Raw genomic sequence first — 24,236 nt, 5'->3', positions numbered from 1 at the left:
ATGCTTTTCAAAGCATTTATCATAACCTTGTGAAAGGTTATGAAAGACTCATGGTGACCTTAAATAATTCAGAAAACCACCCAGTTTGCTTCACATTAGCATCCTCTTCTAAGGGAATACCTGTCTGCAAATAAGCTCTCTCCATTTACAGCTTATGCCTTTCTTATTCTTATTGGTCTACGCTGAGCACTCTGAACATTCCTAGCTTACAGGTTCTCTCAATTTAAAACTAAACCCCCAATGTTCAAATGTATTTGAACTCATTAGTTTTATATAAGTAACATGCCTACATCTATGAAAGAAAAGCTCACAAAGATTTTACATTTCGGTTGGCTTCTAGAAGACCCTTCTGAGCTGACAGAACAGCAATGATGACCACTGCTTAAGGGCTTTAGCATCTTTTTTTCACCTCTATTAAAAACAACCAGTTTTACCTTTTTATATTTTTAGTATAGAAACAATATGTAACTCAAATTCCAAGTTTTTTTAAGTTTTTATCATTCATAATATTTTAATAAAAGCACAAGATGAAAAGACATGACTTTTTTGCATTCTAAAAACATTCCAGCCGGGCAGTGGTGGCGCACGCCTTTAATCCCAGCGCTTGAGAGGCAGAGGCAGGCGGATTTCTAAGTTTGAGGCCAGCCTGGTCTACAACTTAGACCAGGACAGCCAGGGCTATACAGAGAAACCCTGTCTCGAAAAACAAAAACAAACAAACAAATCCAGTTGAAACTGGTTTCTTTAATAACATTTTCCTCTCTGATATGGCAGCATCTCGTTTTTTCAAAAGATCATTACTAGTGACAAATGTGCAGGGAAAGCGTCTTCCTGCACTAGGAAATCAGCACTCTGGATCTGTGGTGGAGGAAGAAACGTGTACTTTAGTAAAGGTAAAAATCTCTTGCCCACTGTGTACAAGAGTGAACATTAAGAAAACTAGAAGCAAAGATTAGAGGTAAAACTGAGTTTTACCAACCAATTTAAGCAGCCACAAGTATCAACATCATACCTCGTTTGTCCCACTAAAATGTGTAAGCAAAATAGTATCTTGAGTATTATCGGTGCTTTCAAAGATTGCTACATACATCCCACAATCAATTCTCTCGGTGTCTAAAATGAAGTAAATAACACTAGAATGCTTCGATACTAAAGGATCTAATTTGAACTGTTTTTGAAGGGGAAAGAAAAGATAATTAAAAAACTGCCCTCTTGCAACTGCCCCACAATATCTGATTAGTAAAATGCTAAATAGTTATCAATTTTTATACCTATCCTTATATCTGCCCATCTCTTTCAGAGGTGAAAATATGATTTTTTTCACTCTAGCGAAAGAATACTAATAGTATATGAAGGATTTACTAAATCTGCTCAAGAAAATGCCATCACCATGATGAATCCCACTATAAAGAAGCAGTCTACATTCTAGAGTAAGGTCTTTATCTGCAGATAACTAAAGATAAAAAGAAAATGAAAAGTTAAAATTGGGAATTTTTCACAACTCAATTTTTTATCAATTTAATTTTTTTATCAAGTTAATAATTACTTTTTATATTGTCACAGTTTGATTTAAAACATCCAACTTCTTCTCAATCCAAGCCTCCCACTACCCACACAGGTCCCTGAGTATATGACTCAGGAACACTCAGATAATGGACTCACTACCAGACTACTAGAAGGCATGGCCCCTGAAGTCAAATGTATGCTGAATCCTGCTTCTCCCAGCGTCTTAATAGTTCAGGGTACATCACTGCAACTGTAACTGTAAAACTCTCAGTTTTATTAGTATAAAATGAGAATGCCTATCATACAATCATTTTGATAACATATTTCTGTAAATTTTTTGCTTGTTGCTGTTGTTTTAAAAAGTAAGTGTGGTAGTGCTGGGATCAATCCCAGGAACCTTGGGCACACTAGGAAAGAAAGATGTCACCAGCACTTTTCAGAATAAGTGGGTTTCCTAAGAACACACTTCATCATTACCTTTGCTTAATAACAAATATAAGTCTTTCATTAGAAAGTATTATTTTATAATTCACCTCAGAGTTTTAAGAATGGAACCATTAATTTCTAAAAAACAAAACAATGTGTTACCCATAAAGAATCCACAGGGAACCTTCAGTGTGTATTTTGGCACCCCATCTTTAGTGAGGACAACTGCAAAGCGTTTTTCTATAACTTTCTTCTAAGAGTTCAGCACAAGGCAGGAAGATTTTTAGTAGTCTTGGTGTTTCTAACATTCCTTTGAATCTACAAAGCATTACTAATGCCCAAACATGGTGGTGCACACCTTTAATCCCAGCACTCAGGGGGTGGAGGCAGAGGCAGGGACTAAAGTTTGAAGCTACATAACAAGTGCCAGGACAACCAGAGAAGCAAAGGGGGAATTGGGGGGGGGAGGGGGGGGAAGGGCACACAGATGGATGAAATATACAGCTCCTAGTAAGCAATGTAACTATTAAAATAGAGCAAAACAGCATAGAACATTGAAGATAATCTGGGTGAAGGAAAATGAATGACCATATTGCTAATGAGAAAGTACAGAATTCTGGGTCCAGCACTTGGCTCAATAACAGTGCCTAGAATACATGAAGTCCTGGCTGAGTATGATCCCAAAACTAGGAAGGTGGAAGGAGGAGGATCAGAAATTTAAGATCAGCTACATAGCAAAGCTGAGGCCAGCCTAGACTACATAGACCTTGCCTGAAAAGAAGAAATGCAGGAGGTTGGAGGGACGGGAAAAGGAGGCCAGCCACATGGTTCAATAGATAAAAGGGGTTGTCACCAAATGTGGCAATTTCTAGAACTTACATGGTAGAAGGAAAGAACCAACAACCCCTACACCTGCACTCACATGTGCATATAGACACATGTATACACACACACACACACACACACACACACACACACACACACACACACACACGCGCGCGCGCATGCACGGAGGAAAAACAGTGCAAAATCTAATGCAGTCCTCAGGCTGGGAATAGGTATACTGAGCATGTACTAGGCCCAAGCTCAAATCCCAACTCTATCCTTCATCGACTCCAAAAAGGGTTCTAATACATTTTCAGAGGTGAAAGGAAAACAAAGTGTAAGAAGTAATCCTTAACATATTAATGCTGAGTACAAAGTAGCAACTGATGCTATTACTGTCCTTTCAGTCTCTCTATGTAATGCAGGCCAACCTCAAACCTGTAGAGATCTTTCTGCCTCAGCCTACTGTATGCTGGGATTTTAGGTGTGTGCCACCATATAAATATTTGATATCGAGGATCAAAGCAAGACTTTGCACATGCTAGGGTAAGCATCCACTACCCAGCTTAGACACATTACTAGCTCATAAATAAAGTACTTGTTGTTGTGAATATAGGTTCTTGCATGCACATATGTCTGTGTACCACTTGCTTGTCTGGTGCCCACGGAGGTCAGAGGAGAACCTAAATAAGAAGTTTTCATACACCTTATTTTTATCTATTCGAAAATGAAATTTTAATCCAAATATCCAGCTGAGATCAGTAGTACATATCTGTGGGGTGGTGAGCTGTGCCTGGTCCCCCGGGTCGAGCACAGGTCTGGAACCGGAGCGCCCCCCCCCCCCCCGCCCCCGTGGTGGGCGGAGATTTCCAACAGCAAGGGACAGCAGGAGTTTGGCCACGCCTCCTGGGTATCCCACTGTGCTCGCAGCACACAGCTACAGCAGCAGAGGTAGCTACAGCCTCCCACAGCCCCCCTGCAGAGAGGCATGCTGCATCAATCAAGTACTAGCTGCACCAAGCCCTCCCACATACAAATAAGGTTTCCCCAAACTCAGTCCAAGCCAATAAAAAGCACCTGCTGTCAAACCCTGGATCATCCCCAAAACTGTATATAAGTCCCATGCAGGGAGAGAACTACTCCGTCATCTGAGGCTTTGTCCTAAGAGCTCTAACACTTGGGGAGAGGTCGGCTCTCCCAAAGAGCTGCCTGAGGTCCTGTCGCACTCTCGCTAGTCAGCTTCTCCTCGGCCCAGCCCGACCCGACTCAGTGAAGAATTACTGCATGGCAGAGAAGTGGAGACAACCAGCACAGCAGAAGCAGGGAAGTAACTTCCCCTCCCTGCCTGCATTCGCTTCCCTTCGGGGAACCCTCGCACCAAGCCTGGCCAGAGATCTCCGTGTAAAACCTCTGGTAGCCAGGCCCACACATATGCAAGCACTAAAGATGCAGAAGTATGAGGATCAAGAAGAGTCTGTGAGCTGTTCCTCCCATGCATGGGCTGTTCCTAGAATGTGCTTCTGTGCCCCTCCCAGGTATGGTAAGTAGGAGTAGGTTTACTTCAGGTTACAGGTCCTGCTTCTATTATTCTGATGAGGTTTCCAAGCAGGGTCTGTCCTCATGACAGTATACAGCTTGAACTCACCTGAACTTTGCTCATATGATCTTGCTTAACCCTCAGAATGTAAATTCTATTATGCCCTAAAGAAAGTGATTGCATGTGACTTTAGTCCTCCTCATTTTAGGCTACATTTTCCCATGTTCATGCCACCAACTAGAATGGTAACTCTACCACTGAATTACATCTGTCCAGCCCCAGTAGAAAAAACTGTTAAGATGGGCATGGTAGTTCAAATGTACAATCCCAGTTCTTAGGAAACTCACACAAAAGGAGATTGGGCAGTGAATTCTATGCCAGCCTCCACTACATAATGAGACAGCTGGGCAGTGGTGCTGCATGCCTTTAATCCCAGCAGGTGGGAGGCAGAGGCAGGCGAATTTCTGAGTTCCAGACCAGCCTGGTCTACAGATTGAGTTCCAGGACAGCCTGGGCAATACAGAGAAACACTGTCTTGAACCACCCCCCACCACCACCCCCCAAAAAAAAATCACTACATAATGATAACTTGTCTTAGAGGAAGAGAAAGTGGACCAACAAATTGATGGAAGAGAAAAATTTGATTCTCCATGCCTTGTTTGAAATAAAGATATTTAAAGCTTAGCAGCTACATTTGTTAAATCTCAAAGAAATCTGGAAGAGGTCTTGCCCAGTACCTGTGGCTCTTCCCAGCACTTCTCACATGACCTCCTACCCTAAGCCTCTCCCTCCATGGGGCTGAGCTTCCACTTAGCTATATAACAGCCATTTTGCCTCCATACCTGAATCTCCTGATCTCTTTTTCAGATTGCCCCAAACCACCATCCCTTTCCTCTTTTCTCTCTCACTCCCCACCCCTCCTTTCATGGCCATATTCAGTCCAGAGCCTTTGTACTCTCCCTTAATAAGCCCTCCCTCAACCATACCTAGCAGACACAGTCCTCTCCCAACATTTAATATACATTACTTACCTCTAACCTATTTTTCAATGACTTAAGATATAAGCCAGGATTTGTATATGAACATGTGGGATGTGTGTGAGGACCAAGCCCAGGTTCCGTGAGCTTGGTAAGCAGTTGTTCTACCAGAGTTACACCTGCAGTCCCTAAATGGATTAAACAAAACTGAAGCATGGGCCATTTAATGTTCCCCAAGTAAAGTTGACATGAAAACTAAGAGACTGGAGCTGCAGAGATAGATAGCTCAGCAGTTAAGAGCACTGACTGCTCTTCCAGAGGTCCTGAGTTCAAATCCCAGCAACCACAGGGTGGCTCACAACCATCTGTAATGGGATCTGATTCTCTCTTCTAGTGTCTGAGAAGAGAGCAACATTGTACTCACATGCATAAAATAAATAAATCTTTAAAAAAAGAAAACTAAGAGACTGAGATATAATAGGAAAGTGAGATCAAGCAAACATTTACAGTCATTATTAAGAACAAATCGTAACCCTGGTGTGGGTCACAAAACCTTTAATCCTAGCACTACAGAGGCAAAGGCTGCCTGGTCTACACAGTATAGTCAGGCCAGCCAGCTCCACAGTGAGATCTCAAAACTAACAAAAAGAGTAAACTGTAAATCAGTGCTACCCAATGGACAAAATGGATCTGGGGACCCACATGGTAAAGGAATTCAGGAAACAACTCTTGAAAGGTGCTGCTCTCAGACCTCTGCCTGTGAGCCACAGCACATGAGACACCCACCCCCTGCCAAAGTCAAAGGCAGACTTTGAGAACCTGACATTGACAAAGAAAGTCAAATGTGGCTAATGGCTACTGTATTATTGGACAGGCAATGCTATTCTAGCTAGAGAACCAGAAAATAATAGCCTCTCCAGTTACAGTAATAATGTGAGGTTAGAATTATTGGCCTTCATTCCAGTCATCATACTTCAAAAACCTAAAGAGCAAAATGAAATTATAAACTTTCTTTTATGTGTCCCAAGGCTGGCTTCAAAGTAGATATGCAGTCAAGAATGATTCTGAATTTTTAATACTCCTCTCCAAGCCCTAACCAACCTCTCACCAGAGTGCTGGGATTACAGGCATTTGCCACAACCCATTTATGTGGTGCTTGAACCCTCCTTTTCCTGCATGCTAGGCAAGGCCCCTGAACTGATATGATAAATATAAATATAAAAACTATTGCAAGGCATTATTACTAGTACTGTTAGTATAAAGACACAGAACAACTAAATATATAACTTTCAAATGTATAAGAAACTATGAGAATAGGCAGGCAGTGGTGATGCACATCTTTAATCCCAGCACTCAAGAACTAGAGGCAGCTGGACTACCGAGTGAGTTCCAGGACAGCCAGGGCTACACAGAGAAACCTGTCTCTCGAAAACCAAACCAAAACAATCAAAAAACTAGAGGCAGGCAATTTCTGCTAGTTTGAGGCCAACCTGGTTTACCTGATCTGCAGAGTGAGTTCCAGGACAGCCAGGACTACATAAAAGAACCTTGTTTCAGACAGACAGACAAACACAAGAACACAAGTCTTTAATTCCAACACTCAAGAGACAGAGGCAGGTGAGTCTGAGTTCCAGTGCAACCTAGTATTTGAAGTGATCCAGGACTACACAGAGAAACTGTCTTCAAACAAAAACAAATTTAAAAAAAGAAAGAAAAAAGAAAAAGAAAAGAAACAAAGAAAGCAAGCATCAAGCATCAGAGTACTTAATAGAGAAAAATATCTAAAAAGAGACTTCCTTGAAAAGCTACTTTTTTCTTTTTCTTTTTTTTTTTTTTTTTTTTTGGTTTTTCCAGACAGGGTCTCTCTGTAGCCCTGGCTGTCCTGGAACTCACTCTGTAGACCAGGCTGGCCTCGAACTCATAAATCCGCCTGCCTCTGCCTCCGAGTCCTGGGATTAGAGGTGTGCGCCACCACTGTCTGGCTGAGAAAGCTATTTTTTTTTTTTTTTGGCATGGTATTTTTTTTTTATTATTATTAGGTATTTTCCTTCATTTACATTTCCAGTGCTATCCCCATACCCTCCCCCGCCCATCCCCCTACCCACCCACTCCCACTTCTTGGCCCTGGTGTTCCCCTGTACTGGGGCATATAAAGTTTGCAAGTACAATGGGCCTCTCTTTCCAGTGATGGCCGACTAGGCCATCTTCTGATACATATGCAGCTAGAGTCACGAGCTCCGGGGTACTGGTTAGTTGAGAAAGCTACTTTTAAAAGAACAAACTATAAACTTTATAATTCCCATACTCAGGAGACTGACTTGACCTATATATATCCCAAGTTCCAGGGCAGCCAGGATTACACAGAGACCCTGTCTCAAAAATAATAAAAGCCCAACTTAGAAACTTGACCTATCACACAGCAAGTCCATCCTCAGTAAAACAGAGAGGAGGTTTAGCATGTTTGGAAACTGAAAAGTCCCCAATATAAAGAAGTAAGTACAACATAAGAAAGTAAGAATGATGGAGTAGGAAGTAGACAGGAGCTAGATAATGCAAGATTAAAAGGATGAAAAGAAAAACTAAAGTGACCTGATAATTCAATTTGAATCTTTGAAGTCACCCAGCAGTTGTAATGGGAAGAAGCTTGTAAAGAGATTAAAATGTATAACAAAAATCATCTTATAGTTGGTGGTTACCATATCATGAGGAACTGTGTTAAAGGGCAGCATTAGGAAGGTTGAGGAACACTGTTCTGAGACTATCTACTAATATATAGTGACTAAGCCCTAAACATTACTTCCTATAGCCTTTGTTGTTGGGGGAGGGGCATGGGGCAAACTATGTAGCCTGGCTATCCTGATACTATGCAGACCTGGCTGGCCTTGAGCTCACAGAGATTCACTTGTAGAGACTGAGATTAAAGGTATGTGACATCAAGCCCAAGTCCTATTACTCTCAAGTCATGTATCTTTCTCTTGAAATTACTAACACCTCTAAAACATCTCACAGTGAAGTTTTTTCACCTAATCCTGGAGACCTAAATTCAGATTTCCAGAAACCCACATGAATGCTGAGGGTGTGAGGCAGGTGGCTCACCTGTAATTCCAATCACACAAACACTTGCAAACCCAGCACTATGGAAGTGGACTCCCCCTGAGGTTCACTGGCCAGCCAGATTGGCCTTATGAGTGATCCTCAGATCCCAGAGAGAAATCCAGACTTAAAAATAAAGGGTAGACAGAACAGCTGGGGGGGGGGGGGGGGGTTTGACCTCTGGTCTCCAAATACATACACTCTAACATGCACAAGGGCACACTGGAGTATACACACATACACAAATATGCAGAAAACTAAAAATTCTAAAGATGTACAGATGTTCTGTATTCAAGGACAGTAAGGCTCAAAAATGTGTCAAAACCCAATTTCTTCCAATTTAATCCACAAATTCAATGCAAATGCCAATTAAACTCCTTCCAGTGAGGTGATAGCACTAAAAACTATATCTAAAAAACTAAAGGGGCTGGAGAGATGGCTCAGAGGTTAAGAGCACTGGCTGCTCTTCCAGAGGTCCTGAGTTCAACTGCCAACAACCATATGGTGGCCCACAACCATCTGTAATGGGATCCAATGCCCTCTTCTGGTGTGTCTGAAGACAGCTACAGTGTGCGCATATACATAAAATAAATAAATAAATCTTTTAAAAAAGAACTAAAGCCGGGCGTGGTTTTATTAACCCTATCATTTTAGCACTTAAGGAAGTTGAAGAAGATAATCTTAAGACCCTATCTTAAAGTTAATGCAAAGCAAAGTAATACCAACAGGCTTGCAAAGATAATACTGTATTAAAAGTAATATGATAGGACCTGGAATGAGCACCTCCTCCAGAGGACCTGGGTTCAATTCCTACACCCACAAGGCAACTCATATCTGTCTGTAACTCCAGTCCCAAGGCCCTCTCAGGCATCTATGAACACTAGGCATCCACATGGTATACATACAGATAAAACACCTATACACATACAATTTTTAAAAAATAAATTTAAAAGCTATTAAAAAAACAACAACAATCCCAAAACCTAAAGTAGTATGGGATGGATAGAGTGGCACAAAACTTTAATCCCAGCACTTGGGAGGCAGAGGCAGGCAAAACTCTATGATTAAGGCTAGCCAGGACTACACAGTAGACCCTGTCTCAAAAATAAAAACAAAGAAGGGGGAGGGGGCCAGCAAGATTGCTCAGAGGTTTAAGCCACCACTCTTGCAAGGGTCCCCAGGTTGAGTTCCTATCACCCATAAGGTAGTTTCACAACCATCTGTAACTCCAGTTCCAGAGGATCGGCGGCACATACACACATGCAGGCAGACTACTGCACTCATTCACAATCCCAGCATTGAGGAGGCAGATACCAAGAGATCCCTAAAGCTCACAGCCCATATACAGCCTAGGCCATTTGCCAAGTTCCTAGCTAATGACAGACCTTGTCTCAAAAAGTAAAATTAAATAAAAACCTGAAGAATGATACCTAAAATTGTCCTCTGGGTTCCATTTGTACACACACACACACACACACACACTCTGAATCTTCTCATTTGTTTTATCATATAAAATGTTTGAAAGTCATCACTCATACTAGAAGACACAAAGGAATGAGGATGTGGGATCTATATAATATGTACAAAAACCCTCTGTTCCTTCAAGAGCACTACAAAGACGACATAGAGAATGACAAAAGCAGGAGGAGAAAAAAAAAAAAAAAGCAACCACAGCAACCTGAACAAACTGAAAATCAACAGCTCAAGTCAAAGAACAAACTGCTGGAGGTGCAGAGAAGGGGGATCACAAATCACAGAGCAGACTCTCATGATGCTCTCTGTAGGAACTCAGACCAATGTACAATGTGCCAGTGTATAGTGATGGATGCATGGCTGGAAGCATAAGTAAGCACAAATCCAAGCAATTAAGAATTCCCTGGAAGTTACCAAATTTTCTGAACCTGGTCCTCAAAATGACATATAAGAGAAGAAACTCCAAGCCGGGCATGGTGGCACACACCTTTAATCCCAGCACTCAGGAGGCAGAGGCAGGCCGATTTCTGAGTTCGAGGCCAGCCTGGTCTACAAAGTGAGTTCCAGGACAGCCAGGACTATACAGAGAAACCCTGTCTCGAAAAACCAAAAAAAAGGAAAAAAGAAAAGAGAGAAGGAACTCCAGCAGGGGAAGAGAAAGGTGAGCTACTGAAATAAATCCACAGTATTCTGCCCTAAACAAGGCCCACTCGAGAGAAATATTTTATTACAGTCTGCCCTTGGATAAGGTCGTAAGTAGAAAAGTTAAAAACTTGAAATTATGATAATCCAATAAGAGAATGCCACTTACATAGCTACTTTTCTTTTTGTTTTAGGATTTATTTTATGGGCTGGAGAGATGGCTCAGTGGTTAAGAGAACTGAGTGCTCTGCCAGAGGTTCTGAGTTCTATTCCCAACAACCACATGGTGGCTCACATTTATCTGTAATGGGATCCGATGCCCTCTTCAGGTGTGTCTGAAGACAGAGACAGTGTACTCATATACACAAAATAATTCTTAAAAAAAAAAAAAAAAAGATTTACTTTATGTGTGTAAGTGTTCTGCTGACATGGATGTATATGCACCATGTGCATACCTAATGCCCAAAGAGGTCAGAAGAGGGCATTGGCTCCCCAGCAACCAGTTACTAATGTTTGTGAGCAACCATGTGGATGCTAGGGGCTACACAGGTCTTCAACAAGAGCAACAAACTCTTAAACCGCTCGCTTCGCTGTCCCTCCAGTCCCATAGCTATTTTTCTTAAACTGGCTCTATGTCCACTAATTTACAATATCCCCGCAGTTGTGTGAATAGTAATGATCCCCATATGCTCATGTATTTGGTCATTAGGAAGTGGTGATACTTGACAGGGATTAGAGGGTGTAGCCTTGTTGGAATAGGAGAGGCCTTGTTGGAGATAGTGTCACTGGGGGTGAGCTTTGAGGTTTCAAATGCACAAGCCAGGCCCAGTGTCACTCTCTTCCTGCTGCCCGCCAATTCTGATATACAACAACTCTTAGCTACCTCCCCAGAGTCTGCCTGCATGCCTCCATGATGATAATGAACTAAACCTCTGAACTGTAAGCCAGCCCCAATTAAATGCTTTCCTTTATAATAGTTGCTGTGGTCTTAGTGCCTCTTCACAGCAATAAAACACTGACCAAGACAATCCTTAAAGATAAACAGTTAACTTAAAAAAAGAAAGAGGCAAGTATAGAACAATCAGCACAGGATTCCATTTTTGCTTTTGGCACTACTGGGGATTTCCTTTATAAGAGAAACCAAGAGCTTCCTCCTCACCCCTTCAAATGAGGACAAATCTATAGGCCAAAAGGGCCCTTAACAGAGCCTGACTGTTCTGCCATCTGTTCTCAGATTTCTAAGAAATAAATTGAGTTTCTCAGTATAGTTTAATTATGACAGTACAAACTGACCAAGAGTAACAAAAGGAGCCGGGCAGTGGTGGCGCATGCCTTTAATTCCAGCACTTGGGAGGCAGAGGCAGGTGGATTTCTGAGTTTGAGGCCAGCCTTGTCTACAGAGTGAGTTCCAAGACAGCCAGGGCTATACAGAGAAACCCTGTCTTGAAACCTCCCCCCATGGGCTGGTGAGATGGCTCAGTGGGTAAGAGCACCCGACTGCTCTTCCGAAGGTCCCCAGTTCAAATCCCAGCAACCACATGGTGGCTCACAACCATCCGAGATCTGACTCACTCTTCTGGAATGTCTGAAGACAGCTACAGTGTACTTACATATAAATAAATAAAATCTTTAAAAAAAAAAAAAAAAAAAAAAAAAACAACCCCCCCCCAAAAGGAATAACAAAAGGGAAGGGAACCATTTGTTAGCACTAGAGAACTATCCTGGTTGATTGAAGGTACAGTCTACTGTGTGATTGGGCAAACTGAGCTGACTCCCCCAGAACCATTGTGTGAGAGAGAGTCCTTTAACTTGGGATCCTGCCTCTGCAACCCAGTAAACAAGATCTGATCTATATACCAACATACCTCATGCAATTCTCATTATGCCAGAATTCTACCTCAATAAATTTGAGTTACAATTGAGAAAATCATCAGGACTAATAAGAGTGATACTGGCATCAGGAACAATCTAGTAAAGCCGTTCTCAACCTGTGGGTCCATCGGTTTGAGTTAGGGTCACTTTGACAGGAGTCGCATAGCAGATATCCTGTATACCAAGATATTTACATAACAATTCATAACAGTAGAAAATTACAATTATGAAATAGTTTTATGGTTGGAGTCACCATAAAATGAGTAATTGTATTAAGTTACAGCCTTAGGAAGATTAAGAACTGCTGCTTTAATAGATGAAAAACTGTATATTCCCTACTTTTATTATCTTTTTGTGCATACGTTTTTTTAAATTGATTTTGTGTACATGAAATGGATGGATGGATTTGCTTACATGGATGCATGTGCACCGTGTACATGCCTTGGGCCTACAGAGATCCGAAGAAGGCATCAGATCCTTGAAACTGGAGTTATGGATAGCTGTAAGCTACCACACCACAGAGGTGCTAAGGAATCAAACCCAGGTCCTCTCTCTGCAAGAGTAACAAATGCTCCTAACCACTGAATCATCCCCCAAGCATAATATTTGTACATGTTTAAAATTCCCACGAAAAGCAAAAAGAACTGTGTTCTTAACAAATGTTGGGGGCTGGTGAGATGGCTCAGCAGGTAAGAGCACTGGCTGCTCTTCCAGAGGTCCTGAGTTCAAATCCCAGCAACCACATGGTGGCTCACAACCACCCGTAATGAGATCTGATGCCCTCTTCTGGTGTATCTGAAGACAGCTACAGTGTACTTATGTATAATAATAAATAAATCTTTGGACCAGAACCGAGTGGGTCTACCAGAGCGAGCGGGGTTGACCAGAGTGGGCAGAGGTCCAAAATTCAATTCCCAACAACCAGATGAAGGTTCACACCCATCTGTACAGCTACAGTGTGTACTCATATACATAAAATAAATAAATAAATCTTAAAAAAAAAACAAATGTTAATAAAATACAAGCCTCCATTCTTATGATAATCTTTCTTAATCTCTGTCAACAAAAATTATACCTTTCCCCAAATTATGTCAATGTTCTTAGACTCCCATTTGGCTTGAATTAAGTTTACTTTCTTCAGCTCTGCAAACCCAACAGCTGGCTCCATCCCACATGAACACTTTGATCACTTCTAACAGCCTCATTTCTCTCAGATTTCAGGGACATTTCTTATTAATACTCTCTTACAAAATACTCTTGACAACACTGATGTTTTCTTTTTCATAGTATTCACTGATAGCCCCCAAGCTAGTTAAACTCATTTTCCAATTAACTAAAAAAACCACACCACCTTTTTCCTCTTGCCCGAAGCCACCAAGCCATCATTACTAGAGAAAACACAACCATTGTTAATTGGTCTGTAAAGTGCAGACCACAAATCCCAACAGAACCGTAACGTTGTCCTATGTGTCTCTGTTTCTATTAAAGACCAATCCTCCCACCCTGTTATGAATATCACCCTACCTACTCCTGTTCATTTTCAAGGACTTTGCAACTTCCCTAAGCAATCTTGTTAAAAATAAGAAATTCTGATTATTCTCTAGCATAATCAGATTCTCCTACCCAACAACATACAATTCCCTCTATCATCTGCCAGAATTCTTTTCAAAGGTCCCTTGAGCCTGACTTCCCCAGCCTCTCTTCTCTATTCTCCTGCTAAGCAAAACTCCTCATGCCACTTTCACAGTTGATCTTTCAGTTACCTGCTCCAATCAATCAGACTCCTATTTTCACCACTCCCATAAAAACTCTGGCAAGGACGGACACCAATGGCCACTATGTTGAAAAGTCAGTGATCATTTTTCTTTCCGCAGCTAAAAGGCCAATTTTCTTCCTAACATTCTTTTCTTGGCTTTAGTGATTCCATGCACTTCAAGCACAGCATTTGGAAAGTGGAAGGAGAAATTCAAAGTCACCCTCAGTTACACAGTGAAGTCAAGGCTGGCCTTGTCCCAAACACAAGTGGATGGAAGATAAAAGAAGTAGCTGGGGGGGGGGGGGGTTCAGATAGGTTCTACTACTGTCTATAGAAAGCAAACCTGCAATTTTTATATTTACAAAAACTGATTTTAAGAAATGTAATTAAGCTGGGCAAGGTGAGCTGATGCTTTTAATCTCAGCACTGGATGGAAGAGGCAGGGAGATCTGTTTACAGCCTGGTATACATAACAAGTTCCAGAACAGCCAAGGATATATATGAGACCCTGTCTCAAAAGAAAGATTAAGGAGAAGAGAAAAAGGAAAACAGAAGAGTAATCTTTCTGTCTTTAGTTGTTATGATTACCAGCTTTCTATATGTATACAGCTGATCTTCCTAAGCTTATTCAAATTCACCCTCAAAGTATACGGTTTATTCCCGAAGAACTCTCTCCCTGAGGGTAAATTAAATTACTCAACCTTACAGCTTCCCTTATGCTATACACACACACACTTAAAACTAGCTGTTCAGTTTCTCACTGCCTTGGCAGGTTAAAATTTTCTCAGTAAAGCAGTGACTATGTCTATTTAATTAACCACCTAAGCACCTGAATAAATGAAAAAATATGAAGTTAAACAAACAAAAGAACCGCACAGGGACACAGATGATGTCATATATACTATTTAGGAGCCCCTTGAGATCTTCAAAGGTAAAAACAACAAAAGAAAGTCAAAATAATTCCCTTTTGACTACCTTGCTTCCTAGTTCTTGATGTGAGTGTTCAGTTTTCTAAATAGAGAACCTGAGTTAGTAGCCTATAGATGTGCAACTTGATCTGGAGACCATCTTCAACAATGTATCTTTTCCTAGACTCAGAAGCAGAGCAAAAGGTATTATATTTCCACCATGGTTTGGATAAGCTCCCCAAAATTCTTAAATTTATTCAGGAAAACAAGTGCCTCCTACTTACCCACAATGTGCTTAGCAATGGAGAATGAACTACCAAGAAATTGGGTCTCCACCCTCAAGGATATATCTCCAGTTTGGGGTTTTTTGGGGGTGAGGGTGGAGGGGTGTTTGTTTTGTTTTCAAGGCAGGGTTTCTCTTGTGTAACCCTGGTTGTCCTGGAACTCTCTGTGTAGACCAGAGATCTACTCAGTGACTGCCTGCTTCTGCCTGAGTACTATCTTGCTTCACACCTGGCACATCCCCAGTTCTTAAGAAGGCACACAAAGGACAATGCAGCAACTCACAAAGTAAACCTCATAGGACAAAAAGTATGATCAAATCCAGAGACATTAAGGGAAACAGGCCTGACAGCTGGACACAGTGGCACACACGCTTAATCCAACACTCCAGTTCAAGACCTGTCCTAGACAGTGAGCTCCAGGCCCGCCAGCTACACAGTATCCTCCATGGGGAGGAGGTCTGTCAGTCTGACATACATAACTACCTAGGTCTGTAGACATAACTGAATATGAAATAACATGCCAGGCACTTGGTTTGCATGGAAGCAGAGATGTCTTAGGGAGCACTTAGGTTAATTTAGAAACCAGACATGGCATAAACCTGCATTGGAGAGGCTAAGGTTAATTTTAAGCACTTTCCCAAATAAAGGAATAAATAAAAGTTTATTTATAAGACAACTATTTATAAAAACACTTAAACTACATCCAAAAACTTAACAAGAAATCAATATATATCAACCACGTATATAATCAAAATTCTTGCCCATGCATATCAGTAATAAACTGGAAATAACTAAATGTCTGACAGATGTAGAAACTGCTCTACTCTTTTTAGTCCTCGGGACTCAAGAGATGGCTCAGTGGTTAACAGCACTGATCATTTTTGCAAAGGACCTGGGTCCTATTCTCAGCACCCACATGGTGGTTCACAACCATCCTTAACTCCAGTTCCAGAGGACCTGATATATTCTTCTGGCTTGCTCAGGCATACACATGCATGCACACATACACATATTCCTTAAAAGATCTACTTTAGTGGTAGTGGGCCTCTTTAATCTCAGCCCTCAGGAGGCAGAGGCAGGCAGATATGAGTTTGAGGCCAGCCTGCTCTACATAATGAAGTCCAGGACAGTCAGGTCTACACAGAAAAACTGTCTCAAAATGCCAAAAAACAAAAACAAAAAAATCTACTTTACAAAAACAAAAAACAAACAAACAAACAAAAAAAAAACAACCCCAGTACAGTAGGGTTAGGATGTAGCTCAGTTGGTAGAACACTTGCCTAGAATGACATAATCCTACAAGTTCAATATCTGTACCCCATAAACAGAATGTGGTATTGTATGACTGTATTCTGCACAACTCTGTACAACAGTATAACACTCCAAAGACAAAAAGTTCAAGGTCACCTTCATTTACATTTCAAGTGAGAATATAGCCTAGAATACAAAAGACTCTGCCTCAGCCATAAAGGAATGAGGGCACAAAAGCAAACTGTACCTATCAAAGATTTAAAGTGATAACACTTTAAAATAGTAGGCCATTATATTCCAGGAGCCCTGAAAGATGCTTAAGAAAAAAGGATTCCAAGAATTTTCAAGGAGTTTTCTAGAAGTCTATCAAAAACAAACAGGCATAAGTACAATTAATAATATAATATTTATAATTATATTGATATTATAATAATTATAATGTAATGAAGTATGACAACACCAGAGAACATGAAAAACTAAGGGTGCAAGGAAAACTGGCATTTTGTCCATGCATGGTGACACACAGGACCTATAAGCATAGTACTTCAAACATAGAGGCTAGATGTTCCAAGATTCAATAGCAGCCTTAGCTATACATTAAGATCCAAGTCAGCGGTGAGATGGCTCAGTGGGTAAGAGCACCCGACTGCTCTTCCAAAGGTCCGGAGTTCAAATCCCAGCAACCACATGGTGGCTCACAACCACCTGTAACAAGATCTGACGCCCTCTTCTGGAGTGTCTGAGGACAGCTACAGTGTACTTACATATAATAAATAAATAAATAAATAAATAAATCTTAAAAAAAAAAAAAAAAAAAAAAAAGATCCAGGTCAGCATAGTCTAAATGAGACCCTATCTTTTAAAAAAAGGGAGGGTGGAGTGGGAAGAGGCAATGTTTTAAGGATAAGTAAGTTTCATTTCTTTCTTTTTTTGAAACAGAACTTCATTTCCCTGTCCTGGTAGATCTTAATCTAGTTCTGACCATTTCTTCTTGCTTATCCCAACTTCTTGGGTGCTGAAATAATATGCATGTGTTCTCAAACTTGGCTTAAAGAGGTAAAAAAGGAAAGGACTGGAAGGATGTGGTGGCACACGCCTTTAATACCAGTTCTCAGGAGGCGGAGGCAGAGGCAAGGGGATCTATGACTTTGAAGCCAACCTGTTCTACATAGAATAGGCCAGCCAGAGATAGTCTCCACAAAAACAAACAAAAGGAAAGGTCTGGGGGCAGTAAGTAAAGCAATGACTAGCAAACTGAAGGAACACAATTCTATTAATCCACCTAGTGGGAGCAGAGAGCCAACTCCTGCAAGTTGTCCTTTGATCATCATCAACCCTCCCCCCTACCAGACCAAATTCATTTTTTTAGATGTTTGTTGATGTGTATATGTATATGTATTGTATATGTGTGTATACTGTAGCTGTTTTCAGACACACCAGAAGATCCCATTACAGATGGTTATGAGCCACCATGTGGTTGCTGGGAATTAACTCAGGACCTCTGAAAAAGCAGTCAGTGCTCTTAACTGGTCATCTCTCTAGGCCCGACTAAATAGTTTTAAATAAGGGAAAGGGCTATTGAGATAGCTCAGTAGATAAGCCATATGGTGAAAGTAGAGAACTGACTCACACAAGTTGTTCCCCAATCACAATCTGCCATGGCATACAAACACACTAACCAAGAATGGACCTAAGGGCTTGGTCCAGTTCCTACATCTCAACTAAACAGCAAAAAGTTCAGTAGTACACAACCTTTGAAATACAAAGTCTTACATTTATACAGGAATAAAAGTATAAACCTGGGGCTGGTGAGATGGCTCAGTGGGTAAGAGCACTGACTGTTCTTCCAGAGGTCCTGAGTACAAATCCCAGCAACCACAGGGTGGCTCACAACCATCCGTAATGAGATCTGATGCCCTCTTCTGGAGTGTCTGAGGACAGCTACAGTGTACTTACATATAATAAATAAATAAATCTTAAAAAAAAAAAAGTATAAACCTGAGCCTTGACAATAAATAACACAGGAAAGGTAAGCTAGAACATATAAAGGTTATGACTATGAAATAGCAGAGAAATTAAAGGAAAATGTCAGTATATTTTTATACTTCATGTATGTGTTTTTGAGACAAAGACCCAGCTGGCCTAGAACTTGCTATGTAGACCAGGCTAGACTTGAACTAACAGAAATCCACATGGCTGTCTCTCAAAAGCAGGGGTTAAAGGCATTCCTCACCACACCTGGTCTCTTTTTCTATTTTTACTCATATACAGGTGTGTGTCCAAGTAGCCCACGTGAGTGTAGCCAGAAGAGGACAGTGGATACCCTAGAGCTGGAGTTACAGGTTAGGAGCAACCCAAAATGCTGCAGAAGCTGTACCTATTCTTATCAGCAAAACCATACATAACACCAGCACTGTTTTTAACTGTTTGTGTAATGTCCATGCAACCAGCAGTCGATTTCCACATATTTACTTATTTATTTTCTGGAGAAGGGATGCACATATGCCATGGCACAAGCATGTAGGGGTCAGAGAACAATTTGCAGCAGTCAGTTCTCTCCCTACTATGTGGACCCTGGGGATTAGTGGGCGTGATTGGTAGTAAGTGCCTTTATCTACTGAGTATTCCTGTCAGCCCCACTCCACCTTATTTTTTGAGCAGTCGATTTCCACATATTTACTTATTTATTTTCTGGAGAAGGGATGCACATATGCCATGGCACAAGCATGTAGGGGTCAGAGAACAATTTGCAGCAGTCAGTTCTCTCCCTACTATGTGGACCCTGGGGATTAGTGGGCGTGATTGGTAGTAAGTGCCTTTATCTACTGAGTATTCCTGTCAGCCCCACTCCACCTTATTTTTTGAGCCAGGATCTCTCGGTGAACCCAGTGCTTGAAATTTCAATAGCTAATCAGCAAGCCCTAGGTATTCTGCCTGCCCCAGTGCTGGGGTCGGTCACAGCGGCATACCACTGTACCTGGCTTTTACATGAGCACTCAGGATCATAACTCAACTCCCCACACTTGAGCAGCCAGCACTGAACCCACTGAGCCATCTCCTCAGCCCGGGATCTATGATGCAAAGATGGGATATAGCTAAGTGAAATAAAGTTAGTTACAAAAGCGCCAGGAACATACAGTAAGAGTAGTCAAATTCATGAAAACAGAAAACAGTGACTGTCAGGGATGGGTTAAGAGATAGTAGAATACTATTGAGTACAGATTTTTTTTTTCCAGTTTTACAGACTAAAAAAGTTCTGGAGAAAATGGTAGAAATGGTTGTACAACAGTGTGCATATACTTAACACCACTTAAGTATACATACAAAAGTGATTAAGCCCGCAAACTTTATTTTGTGCTTTATCAGGAATAGAGGGTAGTACTGGGATCAAACTCAGAGCCCACGCCAGAGTACATGCCCCAGATGATCAACTTTGCTATGTGCATTTTACCTTAGTTTTAAAGAGCAAATACATTAAAAATCCACATAATAGAAAATACCAAATGTATAAAAAGAAGTCTTACTCAGAAGTGATCTCTGAAAAAAACAAAATAATACACACACACACACACACACACACAAACGGAAGGCAAAAAGTGGGGGGAGAGGAGAGAGGAGAGGAGAGGAATAGGGAATGAAGAACATTTTTCACACAGTTTTCCTGACTTTAAAAACTCTCCTAAAAGAGATTAACACTGCTAGGCAATGGAGGCACCTGCCTTTAATTTTAATCCCAGCACTTGGGAGGTCTCTGCAGGCAGATCTCTTGTCTACAGAGTAAGCACCAGGTTAGCCAGAGCTACACAGAGAAACCGTCTCAAAAAACCAAAATAATAAATAAAAAAAAATAAAATATTAACACCTTGATGCCCATATATCCTATGCATTATTCTGTTTGGCCATCTGCCCCAGATGTTCCCACATGACAACAAAGCTCTTAATTTCAAAGATTAGGTAAACTCAACACATGGAGTCACGAAGGTGCTAAGTTCTGTGAGTAAAACACAAACATTAACACCTGAGTTCAAATTCTCAAAGCCCATGTAAATAAAATGCAGTAGCCCCCCCTCCCCCAGCCAGCTAGCCTCCACTATAACGAGGAACAAAAAAAAGACACCCTGTTCCAAACAAGATGGAATGGCAGAGACCAACATCTGAGGCTGTCTGTCCTCTCACCATGGTATGTCTCCTCCTATGTGAGACCCTAATTATAAAGCTCACACTTTTAATTACTAAATTTACTATGTCACAATTCAAAAATCAAGTGTCTATGCTTCCTGGCATGTTTAAATTTTTTTTTTTAAAGATTTATTTATTATTATATGTAAGTACACTGTAGCTGTCTTCAGACACACTAGAAGAGGGAGTCAGATCTTGTTACGGATGGTTGTGAGCCACCATGTGGTTGCTGGGATTTGAACTCTGGACCTTCGGAAGAGCAGTCAGGTGCTCTTACCCACTGAGCCATCTCACCAGCCCCCTTAAATTCTTACATAAAGATGCAATAAATCCCCAATATCAATATGTTACTCTTTACACTGTTTTCAATATTGAGCCTTTATAGTATTACTATAAAAAGTATATTCTTGTGGAATGTTTACATATTGTGTTTGAGTTGACAAAATGGAGTTGACAAAATGTTTAAGTTCACCATTAACTAGCTCTGTGTCAAGGACCACCGACCAAACTCTTTGGGTCTCAAATTTCAGTCTTACAGGTAAGGAATTAATTATGGTAGCTTTGGACTCTTCAAAAAAAAAATAAATAAAAATAAATTTTAACTATTTCTAAAACTATTAACTACAGTAGATTTGCAGTTTATTTGGAGTGTTACTATTTGACTTTTTAAAGCAGGGTCTGATGTAACTCAGACTGGCCCTAAACCTCTAATCCTCCTGTCTCCAATTCCAAACAAATGCTGGGGTCACAGGCATGTCACCATACCTGGAGATTTGGTTGGTTGGCTGGTTAGTTTTTGGGTTTTTGTTTTGTTTTGTTTTGTTTTGAAAGGGTTTCTCTGTGTAGCCCTTGCTGTCTTGCAACTCTCTCTGTGGACCAGGCTGGTCTTGAACTCATAGAGATCTTCTATTAACCTCAGTGCTGGGATCAAAGGCTTATGTCACCACCAAGACCAGGCAGGATTTGGGTTTTTTTTTTTTTTTTTTTTTGAGACAGGGTCTCTTTATGCAGCCCTGACTATCCTGGAATCTGCTATCTACACCAGGCTAGCCTCTAACTTACAATCATCCTGCCTCTGACAGTATGGTAAGTACTACAATTCAAGGCGTGGTCACCAAGCCAGGTGGCAGGTTTTTGTTCTTCTGTTTTTAAAGATTTTAAGAGCCCTCTGAAATAGTTTAGCAGGTAAAACTGGTCTGCAAGCCTCATGAATCCTGGAGCCTACAGTGGAATCACCTCTCTGAAGATGTCCTCTGACCTATGCAGACAAAAATTTTAAAAATTTAAGGGCATTTTTCATAAACCTTCAAACTTGGAGTATAAACTCATGTCTACTCTTCTATTCAAGCATACTAATCTGCTCTATGAACTCAGAAAAGGTAGAGCATAGAGAGTGTCATCTATCTTTTATCCCAGAGTTAAGTAAGCAGTAAGCTGAAAACCAACAAGCAGAGCAGGACATGGTGCAGGCCTTTTAATCCCCAGCACTTGGTAAATAGAGGTAAGAGAATCTGTGAGTTCGAAGCCACCCTAGTCTACACAGCCAGCCAAGACTAAATACAGAGACCCTGTCACAAAACAACGACAAACACCCCACCAGGTCTACACAGTACGTTTCAAGTCAACCAGGGCTACATAGTGAGACGCCCCTTCTGAAACTTTTAAAAACAAAATGAGAAAATTAACTAGGGGTAAAGTTCCTATGGCACAGCTAATATTCTGCTTCTTGATTTCAGTGCCAGTCATACTGTATATATATTTTACTGTGATATGAAAAGGGAAGCTTTTCTCCAAAGATAACAAACAGAATATAATTTAACAACTATGCTGAGTACAGGAAAACTATAGACCTTTCTGTCCTAAACAGAAAAAAAACAATGTCTTCCCGACCCTGTCTCTCTCACCTGGTTTGTGCTAAGAAGACCTTAAGACCCTCTCAACTTTCCTTTTGACTCCAGCCCAAGAACTTCTTCCATTCCCATACCCTCCAAACACCCATGACACTCAATTTTTTGCACCTAGCTCCCCCTACGCTAGTGCTCACAATAGAAGCCGCAGTCTTACAGATGTTCCACAAGCTCTCTACCACTGCCTGAACTGTACTCAGTTCTGACCCAGCACTGATACATAGTTACCTACCCTCTATTTACTACTCTAAAGCTCATTCTAATAATGTTATGTCTCTGGGGAGTTGAGAGCAGCATGCTCAATATGTTCACAGAAAATAAAAATACACTTTACAGGCTGAAGAGCTGGCTCAGCGGTTAAGAGCACTGACTGCTCTTGCACAAGTCCTGAGTTCAATTCCCAACAACCACAGGGTGGCTCACAACCATCTGTAACGGGATCTGATGCCCTCTTCTGGTGTGTCTGAAGACAGCTACAGTGTACTTACTTACATAAAATAAATAAATAAGTCTTTAAAAAAAACTACACTTTACAAAGCAAACATTTGCCAGAGATCAAAGCTTCTCTTTTGCAGTGCTGAGGAGAGAATGAATCTAGAACGTCCCACAAACTAGACAAGTTTTCAAGACTGAACACATGTCCCACTTCACAGCCTTTTTCATAGTAAAGAAACCTGTGGGTGGTAGTGGCGCATGTGTTTAATTCCAGCACTCAGGAGGGAGAAGCAGGCAGATTTCTTTGAATTCCAGGCCAGCCTGCTCTACATAGTGAATTTCAGAACAGCCAGGGCTCTGTAAAGACCCTGCCTCAAAAAAAAAAAAAAAAAAAAAAAAAAAGGTAAAGTAGGAAATGCAATCCAACAATCGCTTGTACACGATTTTGTTTTTGAAACCAGTATGTAAGGCTGCTATATTCAATTCACTTCAGAACCTCATAAGGCACACTAAGTAATCCTCACAAAACAGGAGCTTATAAAACTGGAAAAAATTCTACTACAGAATTCTAGAAATTGTCAGCAAACTATAAGGTGGCGCACACCTTTAATCCCAGCACTCGGGAGGCAGAGGCAGGCGAATTTCTGAGTTCCAGGACAGCCTGGTCTACAAAGTGAGTTCCAGGACAGCCAGGGGTATACAGAGAAACCCTGACTTGGAAAAACAAACAAACAAACAGAAATGTAGGTCCAATTTTAATTAAAAGTATGCCTAGCTGGGCTGGAGAGATGGCTCAGTGGTTAAGAACACTGACTGCTCTTTCAGAGGTCCTGAGTTCAATCCCCAGCAACCACATGGTGGCTCACAACCATCTGTAATGGGATCCAATGCTCTCTCCTGGTGTGTCTGAAGACAGCCACAGTGTACTTATATATAAAATAATTCTTTAAAAAATCCAAATTCTTAAGCCATGTTTACAAACAAATAATTTAACTTCTCTGAACCTCAATTTTCTCAGGTAGAATGTAGGAGATCTAATGCAAAGACCTACTGTTAAGCAGACAGGCAGTGATGTTGCTAGCCTTTACTCCCAGCACAGGAGGCAGAGGCACCTGGGATCTCTGTAAATTTGACACCAGCCTGGTTAAGTTAAGTTCCAGGACAA

The 24,236-nt window shown here is 41.0% G+C and overlaps 1 protein-coding gene and 1 long non-coding RNA gene across 5 annotated transcripts in view; both read right to left on the bottom strand.

Moving 5' to 3' along the window:
- Positions 1–24,236, bottom strand: part of Ube2k (ubiquitin-conjugating enzyme E2K) — a 61,745-nt gene that overhangs the window by 33,591 nt on the left and 3,918 nt on the right. The window lies entirely within an intron of this gene.
- On the bottom strand, positions 1,423–23,738 carry Gm40309. The gene is made up of 2 exons (XR_868455.3): positions 19,404–23,738; positions 1,423–19,195 (listed from the first exon to the last, which is right to left on the bottom strand). It is a non-coding gene; the product is annotated as a predicted gene, 40309 (long non-coding RNA).

Source organism: Mus musculus, chromosome 5 (assembly GCF_000001635.26).
Source record: "Mus musculus strain C57BL/6J chromosome 5, GRCm38.p6 C57BL/6J".
Classification (NCBI taxonomy): Eukaryota; Metazoa; Chordata; class Mammalia; order Rodentia; family Muridae; genus Mus; species Mus musculus.
This window is presented reverse-complemented; position numbering and strand designations above follow the sequence as displayed.